We start from the raw sequence: 15,572 nt of genomic DNA, 5'->3' as shown, positions 1-15,572 counted from the left end.
GACAAGACTAAGAGTGTTGAGAATTCCAGACTCTTGTGAATCCGCTATTCTTGTGCAGTGTAAACAGCAGAGACAGTAGGACGTGGCAGACACAGATTAAATTCAGATTCTGTCGCTAAATAGCATAAGACTGAGACTTTGACCTATTACCTCTCATCTGCATAATATGTTTAATAATATCAACCTCACAGGAATGTTGTAAAGATTAAAGACAATATAGATCAATTGGCCAATAAAGATTTCTTGAGAGATGAGTGCTGAGAGTGCCTTTGAATTAACAAGGAAGTCTTGGCACTTCCCTGATGGCCCAGTGGCTAAGACTCTACGCTCCCAATGCAGGGGGCCCGGGTTCAGTCCCTGGTCAGGGAACTAGATCCCACACGCCAAAACTAAAGATCCTGCATGTGGTAACAAAGATCCCACGTGCCACAACTAAGACCCGATGCAGCCAAATAAATAAATAAATATTTTTAAAAAGAAAAGAAAAGGAAGTCTCTAAAAGAGTGGAATTGAAGCAGGAGCTGTCAGGAGAGACTGGGGATGGGGAGGTATGGTGACTTGGGTATTACTTTGGCTTATTGATGGTGGATAACAGTTATGCAATGGATAACCTTTTGTTTAAAAAAATTCCTGAGACCTATGTATTAGCAGCTGAGAAGGTATTTCCTTTTCTCTCTGAGTTAATTTTTACAACTTCTTTTTATAACATAAATGAATAAATTCAAGAGAAAATATACGAGCTGGAAGAAGGAAAAACCAAGCGTCTCAGCCAACTCTGTCCCATCCAGTGGTCCCGAGGGAACTTTGGGACAAGGAGAATAAATCATGTTTGTCCCTCATATGTACAAAAACTGATGGAGTCCTGACATGGAACCTATTTGTATTGGATGAGAAACCATACTATTAAAACTTTCACCTGAGCTAGAAAAAGTGAAGTCTGAATGTAGATATCATTTTGCTTCAAACATACAGCCAGGTTTTGAATGGAAAACAAAGTTGCTCTGCTTTAGAAAAGGAACTGAAATTTGGGGATTGGAAACTGCCAGTGGAACAGAAAAGAAAGGACTTGGGGAACAGTATGGACTTAATTGTGTCCCCCTCCCTCCAAATTTATACGTTGAAGCCTTAAACCCTCAGAATGTGACTGCATTTGAAGATAGATCTTTAAAGAGATAATTAAGTTAAAATGAAGCTGTTAGGGTAGACATTAATCTGTTCTGACTGGTGTCCGTATAAGAAGAGGAGATTAAGACACAGAAGAGACACCAGGGATGCATGTACAGAGGAAAGGCCATGCTAGGACACAGGGACAAGATGGCCATTTGCAAGCCAAGGAGAGAGGCCTCAGGAGAAATCAAACCTGGAAGCACCTTGATCTTGGACTTCCAGACTCCAGAACTGAGAGATAATAAATTCCTGTAGGTTAAGCTCCCTAGTCTGTGGTATTTTGTTATGGCAGCCTGAGCAAACTAATATGAGAGAATATAGGGAAAGGACAGGAGAGGGAGGGTATGGCTATGACCAGAAGTGAAGGCAGCAAGCCAAAGGAGAGACAGCCAGTAAGGAATGGTGGATGGATGACCAATGGAGGCCATGGTAGAAAAATGATGACTCGTTAAATTTTAACTTTTGGCTTGCAGTCAGTAATAATGTAATTCCACTGTACAACTTCAAAGCTTCAGTGTGGTCTGCTAAATACAAATATGCCTTGTGTTATTGATACTTTGGTCAATGAAGGAATGGGGGCAGAGTTCAGAATGGAGAAAAGTGATTTAGAAAAAGGACTGCAGTTTCGAGAATCAAGAGAGAGGTAAAAACTAAAAACTGAGCAGATCCAGATATCGGAACAAGAGGAGACAATGGAGATTTGATGACATCCAAACAGCTGCTCCTGGAGTTGCTGGCATAACCAGACAGTACTGAATGAACGCCCTGTGAGAAGGTAGGTTTCCACCCTTAAGGGCCCAGAGGCATTGTGGAGTGCCTAGAAAGTGAATCTTAAGTAGGTATGAAAAAAGGAAAATGTCTAATAGGTAGTTACCATTTGGCATATTACTTTACACAGAATCTCATATTAACCCAAGACAGTTACATAGACCCACTGAGACTGAGCTCAGATTCCTTCTGAAAGGTTCCAATGAAGTAAATAGTCAACATTGTGCCACTATAGCATTGGCAGAAAACAGGCGCTTAGGTGATGTGTGTTGCATCTCTGCTCCTAAATTTAATAGCAAGTAGCCCTGATTAGACTAGCGTCTCAACACTCATCTTTGTCTTGACAGATTGCCACATAATCGATAATAAATATCCTAGTACATTGATGTGAAAGATAGTGAAAAGAATGCAAATGGACTGAAAAGGTTCTTGCACATTCTAAATGTTTCAGTACCTCTAAAGCACACACAATTAGATAACTGTCTCGTCTAACACGCAAAACAGTACTGTGGAACAGACTACTAATTTTACACTTTCTTTCTCCAGCCAGCTAAAGAAGGATTTCTACATAACAGGAATAGAATTTTCTACCTAATGACCAGTTTTTTTTTTTTTGGTTTTTTTTTTTGGCCATGCCAGGCTGCATGTGGGACCAGGGATTGAACCCGTGTCCCCTGCATTGGAAACGTGGAGTCTTAACCACTGGACTGCCAGGGAACTCCCTAGTGACCAGTTTCAGAAGAAGAAAATTTTTATTATTGAGTTTTGCCTTTAGTAATTACTATCCTAAACAACCGACTTTGGGGGGCTCAAGTACCGCTCTTGTTATAATTGTAGTCTTGGTCAGTTTCAGTTAGGTTTTCCAGGGTAATTCCTAATTTGTACGATTGGGATTTGGATTGCACAATTTTTGTCAAGTCAGCAAAATGTACACCTATGTTGTGGTGAAGGTTTCATCTTCCTAAGGCTACGCTTACGGGCAGGAAAAAAACAAAGTTCGCCAACAAATAACCTGTCATTATCACTTGGTCGTAGAATTTCCTAGACTTCTGTTTTACTACTTAAACAAGAAGTTAAAGAGACAAGAGTTTTCTTCACAAACTTCACATATTTGAAAAAAACAATTGCATAAATTAGAACCCAAAATAACTGCTTGATACCTTCTTGCTTAGCTCCAAGTTACTTTCCAAATTATTATACCTTATAACAGGGAGCAAATTCCTTTACAAAAGAGTGTGCTACCCATGATTTTCTAAAACGACAGCTGAATTTGAAGATAAGGATTATGATAATGGCACTATGAACACAATCCACTATTTTAATATATTTATCATTACACGACGTTATGTTGTACATTTATTTGTTAAGTTTGTAGTAGTTAGCCTTGACATTAGAATTCAAACTCTTGGAAAGCCCAGCTTTGCACGGTCCACTGCAGTTTTGTTAACGGAATGAATGAATTCCTGACAGTTACTAGTATATGTTTAGGTATCACATTTCTTTTGTTCTAGAAAAATAATTAAATTAATTGCCCCATAAAATTAAGATACAAAATAAAATATTTCTCTCACTTCATGACTGTAAACTTTAACAGAATTAATCAAGAGATATTTCGTGACCACTTTGGGTAGTACATTACTCACTTACGGCTTTTCCCTCTAGTTTTGGTTTTCCATGATTTTCAAATACAAAGGCAAAAAATAGAAGACGTAGTAATAAAGATGCTTGGCAAGGTCATACTTCCCTCAAGATGACGAGATAACAAAAGGATACATTTTTCAAAAATAAGTGATTATCTTGTCTTGAACTTTAAGTATATTTTTTAATGGAAATGCATTCATAAACTTCCATATACCTTATGAACAAAACCAAAGTTTAAGTAGAAATATCTTTAACTGACAATTATCTTTTTACGTTTCAGGCTTTCTAGTGATTAAGAAATCATTTCTGTATTATCTGCATTGGACAGAGCATGCTAAATAATATGGCTAAATCTACTGTGTCTAGTCAAGCAATACATTCCAGAAAAAAATGATTTTTAAAAACATTCTGACCAATTAAATTAGATGTAGTGGTCAGGCTCTCTTCTTCTTTTCTTTTTTTGGGGGGGGGTGTCAGGGGATGTTGCTATGGCCAATGGTTTGGCTGGGTGATCAGGGACTCGGAAGAAACATGATTGGGAAATTGGGGACAAAGAAATTCGGAGAAGAGGTATGTGGATAGATTTACCAGAATAGCCAAAGATCATGAAGGTGTTTGTGTCCTATGTGAATGCTCACCAAAGGGTGACGCCAGCAGAGGAGGATTATAATAATCAATAGGATATAGGATAACTTGTTCTGTGGACACCAGTCAGCCTCTTTCCCCAGCCATCACTGGAGTCACCCAGTGGGCTCATGAGCGAAGTGGCCACGGTGGCAGGGGTGGAGGTTATGCATGGGCTCAGCAACACAGACAGCCCCTCAACAAGGCCCACCTGAGTGGCCACAGCCACTCAGCAGACACCAGCACTGAGCTCCCTCATGGTCATGGTGCCATTCCCCCCGGGTGACCAGCCAGCTACCCGGCGTCTGGTTGATTACACTGGAACATTTCCATCATGGAAGGGGCAGTGTTTCGTCCTTGCTAGAATAGACACTTATTCCTGATATGGATTTGCCTTCCCTAAGGCTCTCTTCTTCTGTGAACGTTCACTGAGTTCCAGTCAGACTGGGCTACAGCCTCATACTGACCTCATAGACACCCCAGGTCTTTTCTTTTCTTGGAGCCTTTGTGCATGGTGTTCTGTCTCTCTGGACCATTCTTTTCTCTGCTTTTATAGCCAATTCCTGCTCATTCTTTAGATCCCAGCTTATACATCATCTCCTCAAAGAGGCCTTTCTTGACCACACCATCAAAATAACTTATTTGATATTACCACATCTTTTTATTTGGATTCATTTTTTGTATTATTTTTTCCCTTTTCTCCCACTCTCATCCAACTGAGAGGGAGAAGAGATGTTAATTACCATAAAAAAGAGCAAATTTAAAGCTCTATGGTACGTGAGGACATAGTGAAAAGTTGCCATCTATGATCCAGGAAGTGGCCTTCACCAGACACCAAATCTGCTGGTGCCCTGATCTTGGACTAACCAGCTTCTAACCAGTTTACTTATAAACTTACTGTTTATAAGTAAAAAAATAAAATAAAATAAAACTCAAAAAAAAAAGGCTCTATGGTAATTTAGAGGAGAGAAATACTACTACTTTGAGGATGACCTAGAAAAATTGTGCAGGAGACATGCCGTTCCTTGCACATAGCGGGAGAGATGGCATTCCTTCGTGTCTAGGTGTCTCATGCAACCAGTGTGAACATCCAGGACAAAGGGAATAGCTGTCCCATTCGAGTCCAGCTTCCTCTCCTCTATTGTGATATTGCTGCCTATTTATCAAACCTCACTGCCTTCACTATGTTCATTTTTCTTTCCTCTGTTCACGAACTAGTGATTGAAAAGAAGTTGTGAATAATCACATTTACCTTAGCTGCTCTGAGGTTTCATCCTTCTGAGTGTTTGCAAAATGGCACAGAGTCTCATCGTAGGAGGCGGTCCAGGAGCAGTGGTGTGGTAGCAATTCCACAGGCTATGTGAATAAAACCAGGAGAAAGACAGTGAGCTGGGCTTTGGAGCCCCCCCGACCCATCTCCCCTCTAGCCGAGGCACATAACGACTGTTCACCCTCACTGCTCTTACTTACAAACATGTGCTCTCATTTCTAGACTATAAATGTTGTTCTGCCGTCATCTTTAATGAATCTTCTGTGCTACTACTGCACACTTGAGAAGGTGAGAGCATTAAACTAGTCAAAAGCCATAGGTGTTTCCAAATTCTAGGGAGGAGGGATTGGGGTCAAAACATTTGCCTCAACATGGATGGACTTCAAGGGTATTACGCTGAGTGAAATATGTCAGGCAGAGAAAGACAAACTGTATGGTATCACTTGTATGTGGAATCTAAACAATACACCCAACTAGTGAGTAAAACAAAAAAGAAGCAGACTCACAGAGAACAAACTAGTGGTTACCAGTGGGGAGAGGGAAGTGGGGGGGAACAATAAATGGGTAAGGGATTCAAAAAAGGGAGTTATTATGGGATTAGAGGAAATCATGTACGTGAAACTTTAAAAATTGTAAAGCACTATAGAGTTTTAAAATAAATAGATAAAAATTTTTTAAAAACATTGATGGTTGAGGTAAGTGAGGCTGTTGTTAGTAAAATAAAACAGAAAGTGGGAAAAAATGGCCTGCCTGCTACCCAAAGTGCCACAGGTAGGTAGATCAATGGGTTCACTGTGAAGAAGTACTACTCAACGCTTATGAGCTCAAAATCACAGATACATTGGGTGGGCCAAAAGATGCCTTCGTTTTTAAGTAAAAATAAAAGACACATTTTTCATTTTCACCAAGAACTTTATTGAACAATGTATTCACCCTCTTGTTCCACTATCTTCTGCCATTTTTCAGGCAACTTCATAATTCCATCTTCCCAGAACTTTTTATCTGTTTGAGCAAAGAACTGTTCCAGGTGCCTTTTACAGTCTTCCAGGGAATTGAAATTTTTTCCATTAAGAGAATTTTGTAAAGACCAGAATCGATGGAAATCCAAAGGTGCAATGCCTGGTGAATACGGTGGATGAATCAGAACTTCCCAGCCAAGCTGTAACAGTTTTTGCCTGGTCATCAAAGAAACATGCGTCTTGCAGTATACTGATGGAAGATTATGCATTTTCTATTGACTAATTCCGGACGCTTTTCGTCGAGTGGTACTTTCAGTTGGTCTAATTGGGAGCAGTACTTGTTGGAATTAATTTTTTGGTTTTCCGGAAGCTCATAATAGAGTCCTCCCCTTCCAATCCCACCATCTACACAATATCACCTTCTTTGGATGAAGACCGGCCTTTGGTGTGGTTGGTGTGTCATTTCGCTTGCCCCACGATATCTTCTGTTCCACATTATTGTACAGTATCCGCTTTTTATCGCCTGTCACAATTTGTTTTAAAAATGGAATTTTTCATTACGTTTAAGTAGACAATCGCATGCAAAAATATGGTCAAGAGTTTTTTTTCACTTAACTTATGTGGAACCCAAACATCAAAGCAAGTAACATAACCAAGCTGGTGCAAATGATTTTCAGCACTTGATTCGGATATTTTGAGTATGTTGGCTGTCTGCCACATGGTATAACGTTGATTGTTCTCAATTAATGTCTCGATTTGATGGCTATCAACTTCAACTGGTCTACCTGAACATGGAGCATCGTCCAGCAAGAAATCTCCAGCACGAAACTTCATAAAACACTTTTGACACGTTCGATCAGTCAGAACACCTTCTCCATACACTGCACAAATCTTTTTTTGCATTTCAGTTGTTTTTGCCTTCTTGAAATAATAAAGCATAATATGCCAAAAATGTTGCTTTTTTCTTCCCTCTTCAATATTAAAATGGCTACACAAAGATTCATCAATTTTGATGTCTTTTTTTTTAATGCACACTGATATGACAGCTGTCACATACAATCTAACAAAATTGTTTTGAATGAAGTTAAAGACAACTAAGTGCTACTAGAGCCATCTTATGGGAAAAAAATGAATGAAATTTTTGGCTAACCCAATACTTCCCATCTTTTCCTAGAAGATTCATAGGGCCATCCCACACTGGCTTGTAAACTTGTTTCAGTCAGATGAGTTGGGAACACCAGCTTATTTGAGCCAGCAAGTATTAACTTTGCTCTAGAGGGGAAATTTATGATCGTAAATTTCCCGAAAGCATGTGCATGGCTATTTACACGTTCCTAAACTTGAATGCGTTTACAGTGACATTTAGCTATTTTCTATTCAGTCTTTCATTTCCAGAGTTCTCATATGGGAAATCCTACATGGACCCGATCCACCATTAAAGTCACTCTAGCAGGACTTGGTCAGAACCTGCTACAAAATTGGTGTCTCAACCATGACAGTGATGGAATCCATGTCCACTCAAAATACAGCTGGCAGCCTTCATTGCTGGGTTGATATTTGTTAATATGAAGATTGGGACCTACACCCATCTCAAGGAAGGAAGACAGAGGGAGAAAGGAAAGAGGAGAAGGAGGGAAAGAGAGAGAAAGTTTCTATCAATTGTTTTCTATCGAAACACTTTTTTCAAGTTTCATTTACACTTCTCATAGAAAAGGTGATGTTGCCCAATTAAGACATGTGCTGTTTCCCTAAACAGTTCATAATTTTCCATCTGTAAAAAAATGTCATTTGACTTAAGTGAGCTAAAATTCTCAAGAAACAGAGGGAACCTCAGCTGAATGTGAATCACAGTTTCAGACCTACTATTTCCCAATATACTGTCCAGCTGAATGTGGTGACTTTATTTTGCTGCAAATTCCCCAATCCCAGTTATTCTGCTTTCTCTGCTACTATAACATACAGTCACTTTTCTCTTCAATATGTATGTGCAGAAAGAAATTTCATTTTTCAATGTTTTAAATGTTTTTCTATTGCTGCCTATTCGTCAAATCTCCCAACTGTCAATATAGTATTTTTTTCGTCTCCTTTGGCTTGTAAGATAGAAATGATAAACCAGCTGATTTCCTACATCTAATATGGTATATAACTTTATGCATGTATCTAAAGAGTATTTTCCATACTTTGAATTTAACAGAGCTCTAAAGTCACAGGTATCATTTCTGAGCGATAATAGTATTTAACTTTTATTGAGTGTTAACTGAATTCCAGGTGCTGGTCTAAGTTGTATGTGTATGCACATGTTTAATCCTCACTACAGCGTTCTGAAGGAGGTGCTGTTTCTGTCCCTATTTTACAAAGGAAGCCCAGAGAGGTTAACTAGCTTGTTCAAGATGCCTCAGCTAGGAAGTGATCAAAGCAGGCTAACGGCAAAACCCTTGCTCTTAAGGATAACGGTACACTGTACAGCAGTAACGCCTTGGGACTTTTAAGAAAGGTGCTTATATTTGATTCCAGAAAGCAGTGAGCCCATCTGTGACTTCCATAAATTCTAGTTCTAGGTTTGACTTGCCTAGCAGGTCAGCTAATAAGGCCCTTAGCTCACAAGATGGAAGGTAAATTTTCTGGAGTAGGGAGTTTTACACCTACACAAACCAAGGCGATATGCTGGCCCCTCACCTCCATCAGGTTTGTGCCACTGCTGCCTATCTGTCAAGCTCACTGCTTTCACTATGACAGATTTTTCCTTCCCTTTGCTGGCAAACAAAGAGTTCACTGAGAGGTGGTGATTATTAGTATTTACAATGGCTATCGCAAACATCGTTTCCTATATGCCTATAGCTTATGATTTCATGCAAATATCTGAAATGTGTTAACGAACTACAGCGTTATGAGTAACATTTCTGAGAAAATAGATTTTTTAATCCCCCTTTAATCAAAGCTATTGCCTTTATGTCCGAGAGGACAGTTACATTATCTGATTCCATGTCATCTTCCTTCCTTCCCATCTTCCCCTTATCTCTAAACTCCTTTTTTTCCCCATTTCATTCTGCCTTTCTTTATTCTCTTTTCCTGTACAGATTCATTTTAAGAATTATTGACCTAGAAATGATGGCCTCTCCCCTCCACTAAAAAAAAAAAAAAAAAAAAAAAAAAGGAAATTGTCTGTGTTCCTGGAGAAAATAACAGAAAACTTGGTTTGAGGCAAAGGGCAGGTTCATGCTCTACTAGCCAAACATTCTTAGGAATCGTCTGCTCTGGAAGACCCTGAGCAGCCTCTGATCTTTGAAAAAGAGAAAGCGTTAGTGCTAAAGGAACAGTTGCTCATTTGTTTATTTGAAACACCCTGAAGACGATGTCAAGGAGGAAGAAACACGGATCTTTGATTTTCTGATATTCTCCTAAAACTTTCCATGTTCCCTGTATCGAGCAAGGTCTATCCAGAAAACCAGAAACCAGTACACATAACAGGAAGATTTCAACACAGGGAATTGATACCATGGAAGATGGAAGTTCTGAGATGCCATATAGGCTCCATGAGACAACACCATCGGGGCCACTGCCCTCCCAAAACCAGAGAAGAGAGTGGGAATGGTACGAGAGCCCAGGGCCTGGGGCCACCAGGGGAAGGCTGAGGCCAGAAGGAGGGCACAGGCACTGTCAGAGATGCTGCCTGACGCAGGGAGAGAGAAGGAGAAATCCCAGGCTGCCCCCTTCTTCCTGCCTGCCCATCTCCTGTCAGCACCATCTATTGACTGAAACGGGCCGAAGGCGGGCGGAGTGGAGGCTTGGGAGCGCAGCCTACGGGGCCATTCCCTCTGATCCAGAGCTGAGCCCAGCGGATGAGAGGACTGGAGCTGACAGCAATCAGGACAAGGATGGCACACTCCCGTTCGCTCCTCCTCTTTTCCCCACCAGAGAGCTGTTACTCAATCTACAAGAGTGGAACTTTAGAACTCATGTAGTAATTGGTCGGCAATCCAATTATGTTACATCATCGAGATAAACTTCAAGGAATAATGTGTTTAAAACAGCAAAAAAAAAAAAAAAAAATCTACTAAATCAATGTACAAAGGATCTTGACACAAAGCTCCGTCTCCAGGACGTTTATTGAAATTTAGCTGCAGGCTAGTTCCTTGCTGAGTTTTGCTTTTCTGTTTTCCTGGAATATAGTCATGAAGTCAAATCTGGCTAACTTAGGCCAGTAAATCACATTCTCCAAAATTGCATTACTTCTTTATACTTCCATGGAGAGATTTCAGCGACTCTTTCAGATGAGTAGAAAAGATGATGAAGACTCAAAGAAAATAATGCAAGGTTTGGACTCTTTAAAACTTTTTTTAATTTCTCAATTTTCAGAAAAATATTCTAGTCTTAAGCATTCATTATAGCTTATAATTTAAAAAACCTTAAGGTATGTTAAAAATGACCCCAAAACACTAAGTTCAAATTTAACTGGACTTCCTATATTTTCCTTTGCTAAATCAGGTAACCCCATCACAGGATTAAATACAGATTTCTGTTTTATCATGGTTTTAAAAATGGCTTAATTACCAGACATACTGAGTAGAGATGGCCACCCAATAAGATTAGCCAGGAATCAACAGACAAACTAATATCTATCATTCTTATAAATAATTTTAGTAAGTTTTCTGAACTTATTTAGTTTAGTGTTTATTTTAAACAATTTACTTTAGAAATAAACAAATCATCCAATAAATAAATAGGAAAAAAAACTGTGACATTTAGGAAAACTATGTTTTGAGTCCTGATCCTATGATTAAGTGAACACACGCCATTGGAAAGCCATTTATCCTCTATAACTTTATAAAATGATCCTAGCTCCTTTTTCTTGGAAGAAAACAAAGACCTAGATTAAACTATGAAAGCTCCTTTATGCCCATTCCTCTCTCACTCCCTTCCATAGAAGTAATCACTGCTATAGTATGAATATTTTTGCCCTCTCAAAATTCATATGTTGAAACTTAATCCCCAGTATGTAGGTATTAGGAGATAGGGTCTTTGGGAGGTGCTTAGGTCATAAGGGTGGATCACTTGCGAATGGTACTGGAGACCCGAGAAAGCTCCCTCGCCCCTTCTGCTATGTAAAGACACAGCACAAAGATGGCCATCTATGAACAAGGAAGTGGGCTCTCACCAGACATCTAATGTGCAGCTGCCTGGTCTTGGACTTCCCAGTCTCCAGAACTATGAGAAATAAATGTTTGTTGTTTATATGCCACCCAGTCTATGGTATTCTGTTATAGCACCTTGAACAAAGACACTAATCATTGATCTGTATCATGCCCACCATTTTGTATGCATTTATAGACATACATGTATTTATGGACATGTCATTTTTTATTAAGAAAAATGAAATCATATTTCACACATTATACTGAGACTTTCATTTACGTCTTGAATGTCTAAAATTATTTATTTAATTTTACTAAATATAGATAATACACACAGTGGTGACAAGCAGACTCTAAAACAGCCTCTCTATGATCCCCAATTTCTGGTACTCAGGCCCTCGAGTAATTCCCTACCCTTGAGTGTGGGATGGTCTAACAACTTGTATTAACAAACAGAAGAAGGCAAAGGTAATTGGATGTCCCACAGAAGAGTAGGACGTAAAATTCTGACTTGCATTTTACTAGCAGACTCCTCCCACTGCCTTCTCAGTTGGCATGTTTTGATGAAGCAAGTTGTCATGTTAGAGAGGAACAAAGGCCTCCAGCCAATAAACAACTAGGAACTGAGGCTCTCTGTCCAACAGTCCTCAAGGAGCTGAATCCTACCAACAATCATGTAAGCCTGGAAGTAGATCCTTCCACAATCCAGTCTTCAGCTGAGACTCCAGCCTTGGCCAACACATCAGTTACAGCTCTGTGAAGACTCTTCACACAAGGGACCCAGCAAAGCCATGCCTGGTTACCTGACCTACAGAAACTCTGAGATAATAAATGTGTGTTATTTTAAGTTTCTAAATTTGTGGTAATAGTGCTACACAGTAATCGGTAACTAATGCACACATGATACAAAATTTAAAAGCTATAAAATTTATTTCTGTGAAAATTTAAGTCTCCTTCCCATCCTTGTCTCTAGCCAATCAGATCCCCTTCCCAGAGGCAAACACCATTACAAGCATCAATTCATATGAGCAATCTGAAAGCACTTTAAATGTTTAAAAGACATTAATAAAGGTAGTACGATCATTATTCATACTAAAATTCCAAGATTTACAAAAGATACTAAGATTTTGAGTTAGCAGAAGATGAGAACAACAGGTATCGTTACATAATTATCTCACAAGGGACTATATGGAAAGGGCAGGAAAAGTGACAGGTATCAGATGAGCACATGGCAGAAATTCCAAGTATTTCACAAGATTGTGTCTAATGAGCTATTGCTCATAAGCAGAGAGTTCCAAAGATCATTAAACACAACCTTAATACCATTGATTCAGTGTCCTATGCTGACTGTAAAGCAAGGCGTTATCAGGATGAGTGAAAACAAACTAGAAAGCATTGTACTGCATGGTTCAAAGCCAGGTCCCTGTATCTGACACCACACGTGGAATACCATTCATCAGACCACAAAATGGCTTGATGTAGCCAGAAATGACAGTGTTGGAACTAGGGTGAGAGACCGATTTACATGCTTGAGTTAAAGAATAGGTTAAAAAAGGAAAGAGCTTTCATCTGGAACAGGAGTGAGCCCTTTTCTGTAAAGGGCCAGATGGTAAATATTTTAAGCTTTGCACACCAGATGGTCTCTTTCCCAGATACTCAACTCTACTGTCGTAGCACTAAAGCAGCCACAGACACTACATAAATAAGTGGGCGTGGCCATGTTCCAATAAGATTTTATTTACAAAAGTAAGTAGTGGATTTGACCCAAGAGCTTGTTGACCCCTGATCTAGAAGGGTAAATCAAAGGATGAGTACAGCTGAAGTCTTTCAGTTTGGCACCTGACTAAAAACTTAGATACCAAGAAAAAAAATCTCCTAGCTCATGCCAATTCCCATGCTGCTTTCTGAATACACTGATTTGACTATCATTGAAGATATCTTTATTTGTTTTTTATCTTTTTATCCAAGTATAGCTAATTTACAATGCTATGTAGTTTCTGGTGTACAGCAAAGTGAGTCAGTTATGTTTATATATTCTTTTTCAGATTCTTTTCTTTTACAGGTTATTACAAGATATTGAATATAGCTCCCTGTGATATACAGTAGGTCCTTGTTGTTTATCTATTTTTATATAGTCATGTGTATCTGTTAATCCCAAATTCCTAATTTATCCCTCCCCTCTCTTCCCCTTTGGTGACCATACCTTTGTTTTCTATGTCTGTGAGTCTGTTTCTGTTTTGTAAGTAAGTTCATTTGTATCATTTTTTAGATTCCACATACAAGTGACATCACATGATATTTGTCTTTGACAAATACCTCACTTAGTATGATACTGTCTAGGTCCATCCATGTTGCTGCAGATGGCATCATTTCACTCTTTCTTATGGCTGAGTAATATCGCATTATATATATACATATATATATATATATATATATACACACACACACACACACACACACACAATGTATATATGTGGTATATATATATTTACCACAGAAGATATCTTTTTTTATTTGAACCAAAACTGCTGCCATTTTTACTGATTTTCTGCCCATCTAGAACCTGAGTCGTCTTAGAACTAAAAGAGAACCACAAGTTAAGAACTGCCCCTCTTTTTCTCAATGCCCTGTCTTCTTACCATTCCTCTTCCAGCTGTTTGGGAGATTCTAGGACTAGAACTATAGTACTAGATTGGGAAATGCTATCTTTAATAGAGGTCTCCTATTTATCTTTTGGGATTCCTACTACCTGTTTTTTTTTCAAAGATACTTTTTTATTAGCCAAACAAGTACCTACAATCCGTATTTTTAAACTCTATTGACTGAACTTAGTGTTTTTAAGCATTTGATACTAAAATTATGTTGCTTCAGGGCAACTAAATTTAGTATTTATAAGTCCATGTCTAGCCCATATAACTAGACATTTTCTATTTTTGTGCTAAAGTTACTCAAACACTTATAAGTTTTATTAATTTCGTAGCATTCTTTTCCCAGATCGTTCAAATATGTATTGTGTATTTTTATGTTTCATGGATTTTTGTTTAAAAAAAAAAAAATCCAGTCCTTCGTGTGAGAGAAAGAGATACACACAGATAGCCGTATGTTCACACATAGCTGGTACAGCAGAATAAAATTGAACTGATTTTATTTCGCGGTCCTAGTTCTCCAGCTCACATGGTTGACACTCAGGATAGAAGACAGGACCACAAGAATTAAATGAGTTGCTCAATTTTATGAAACTACTATGAAGGTAAAATATATTTTAGGGGCTTCCCTAGTGGTGCAGTGGTTGAGAGTCCACCAGCCAATGCAGGGGACACAGGTTCGTGCCCCAGTCCGGGAAGATCCCATGTGCCACGGAGCGGCTGGGCCCGTGAGCCATGGCCGCTGAGCCTGTGCGTCCGGAGCCTGCGCTCCGCAACGGGAGAGCCACAGCAGTGAGAGGCCCGCGTACCGGAAAAAAAAAAAAATATATATATATATATATATATATATATATATATATATATATTAGGAAAATAGACTTCCTGTGTATATGATTCTTATCCTTCTTCTTAAAAAGAAGTTAAATGTTTTCATTAATTTACATCCCCAAACTTTCAAAGATTATGAGATTTAAATGGAAGTGTATCACTTTCATCTTTCTAAATTCAGAATGCCATCATCTCTAAAATATAAACTGGATTCTTAAGTGACCAAGCTTGATGAAGCAAGATGTATGTTTGAAATCTTTCTAGAGGTTAAGACACCACAATTTCACTTGTGTCTGAACCAACTCCACATAAACAAAGTAAAGTGAAACCCCAGCCTGAGACGCTCTGGCACTGTCTAAAAGCGGGAAAAAGCCACCTTCCTGCTCCCAGCCTCCGCTTCCTCCCAACCGAGACGAGTGGGTGTTCCAGCTCTGCTGAGATGCCATACACGACTTCTTTCACTGCCTCACTAAGAACTCTGGCTCACCTCTGGCCAAGCTACGATCCACAGACCAAAAGGCAACTACGGTTTGGGGAA

General features: G+C 39.1%; 1 long non-coding RNA gene across 8 annotated transcripts in view; it reads right to left on the bottom strand.

Annotated features, from left to right (window-relative positions):
- Positions 1-15,572, bottom strand: part of LOC141278828 (uncharacterized) — a 276,124-nt gene that overhangs the window by 227,595 nt on the left and 32,957 nt on the right. For all 8 annotated transcript variants that reach the window (XR_012332195.1, XR_012332196.1, XR_012332197.1 and 5 more), the window contains exon 2: positions 5,453-5,556. This is a non-coding gene — a long non-coding RNA (uncharacterized lncRNA). The remainder of the gene's footprint in view (positions 1-5,452; positions 5,557-15,572) is intronic.

Source organism: Tursiops truncatus, chromosome 5 (genome assembly GCF_011762595.2).
Source record: "Tursiops truncatus isolate mTurTru1 chromosome 5, mTurTru1.mat.Y, whole genome shotgun sequence".
Lineage (NCBI taxonomy): Eukaryota > Metazoa > Chordata > Mammalia > Artiodactyla > Delphinidae > Tursiops > Tursiops truncatus.
This window is presented reverse-complemented; position numbering and strand designations above follow the sequence as displayed.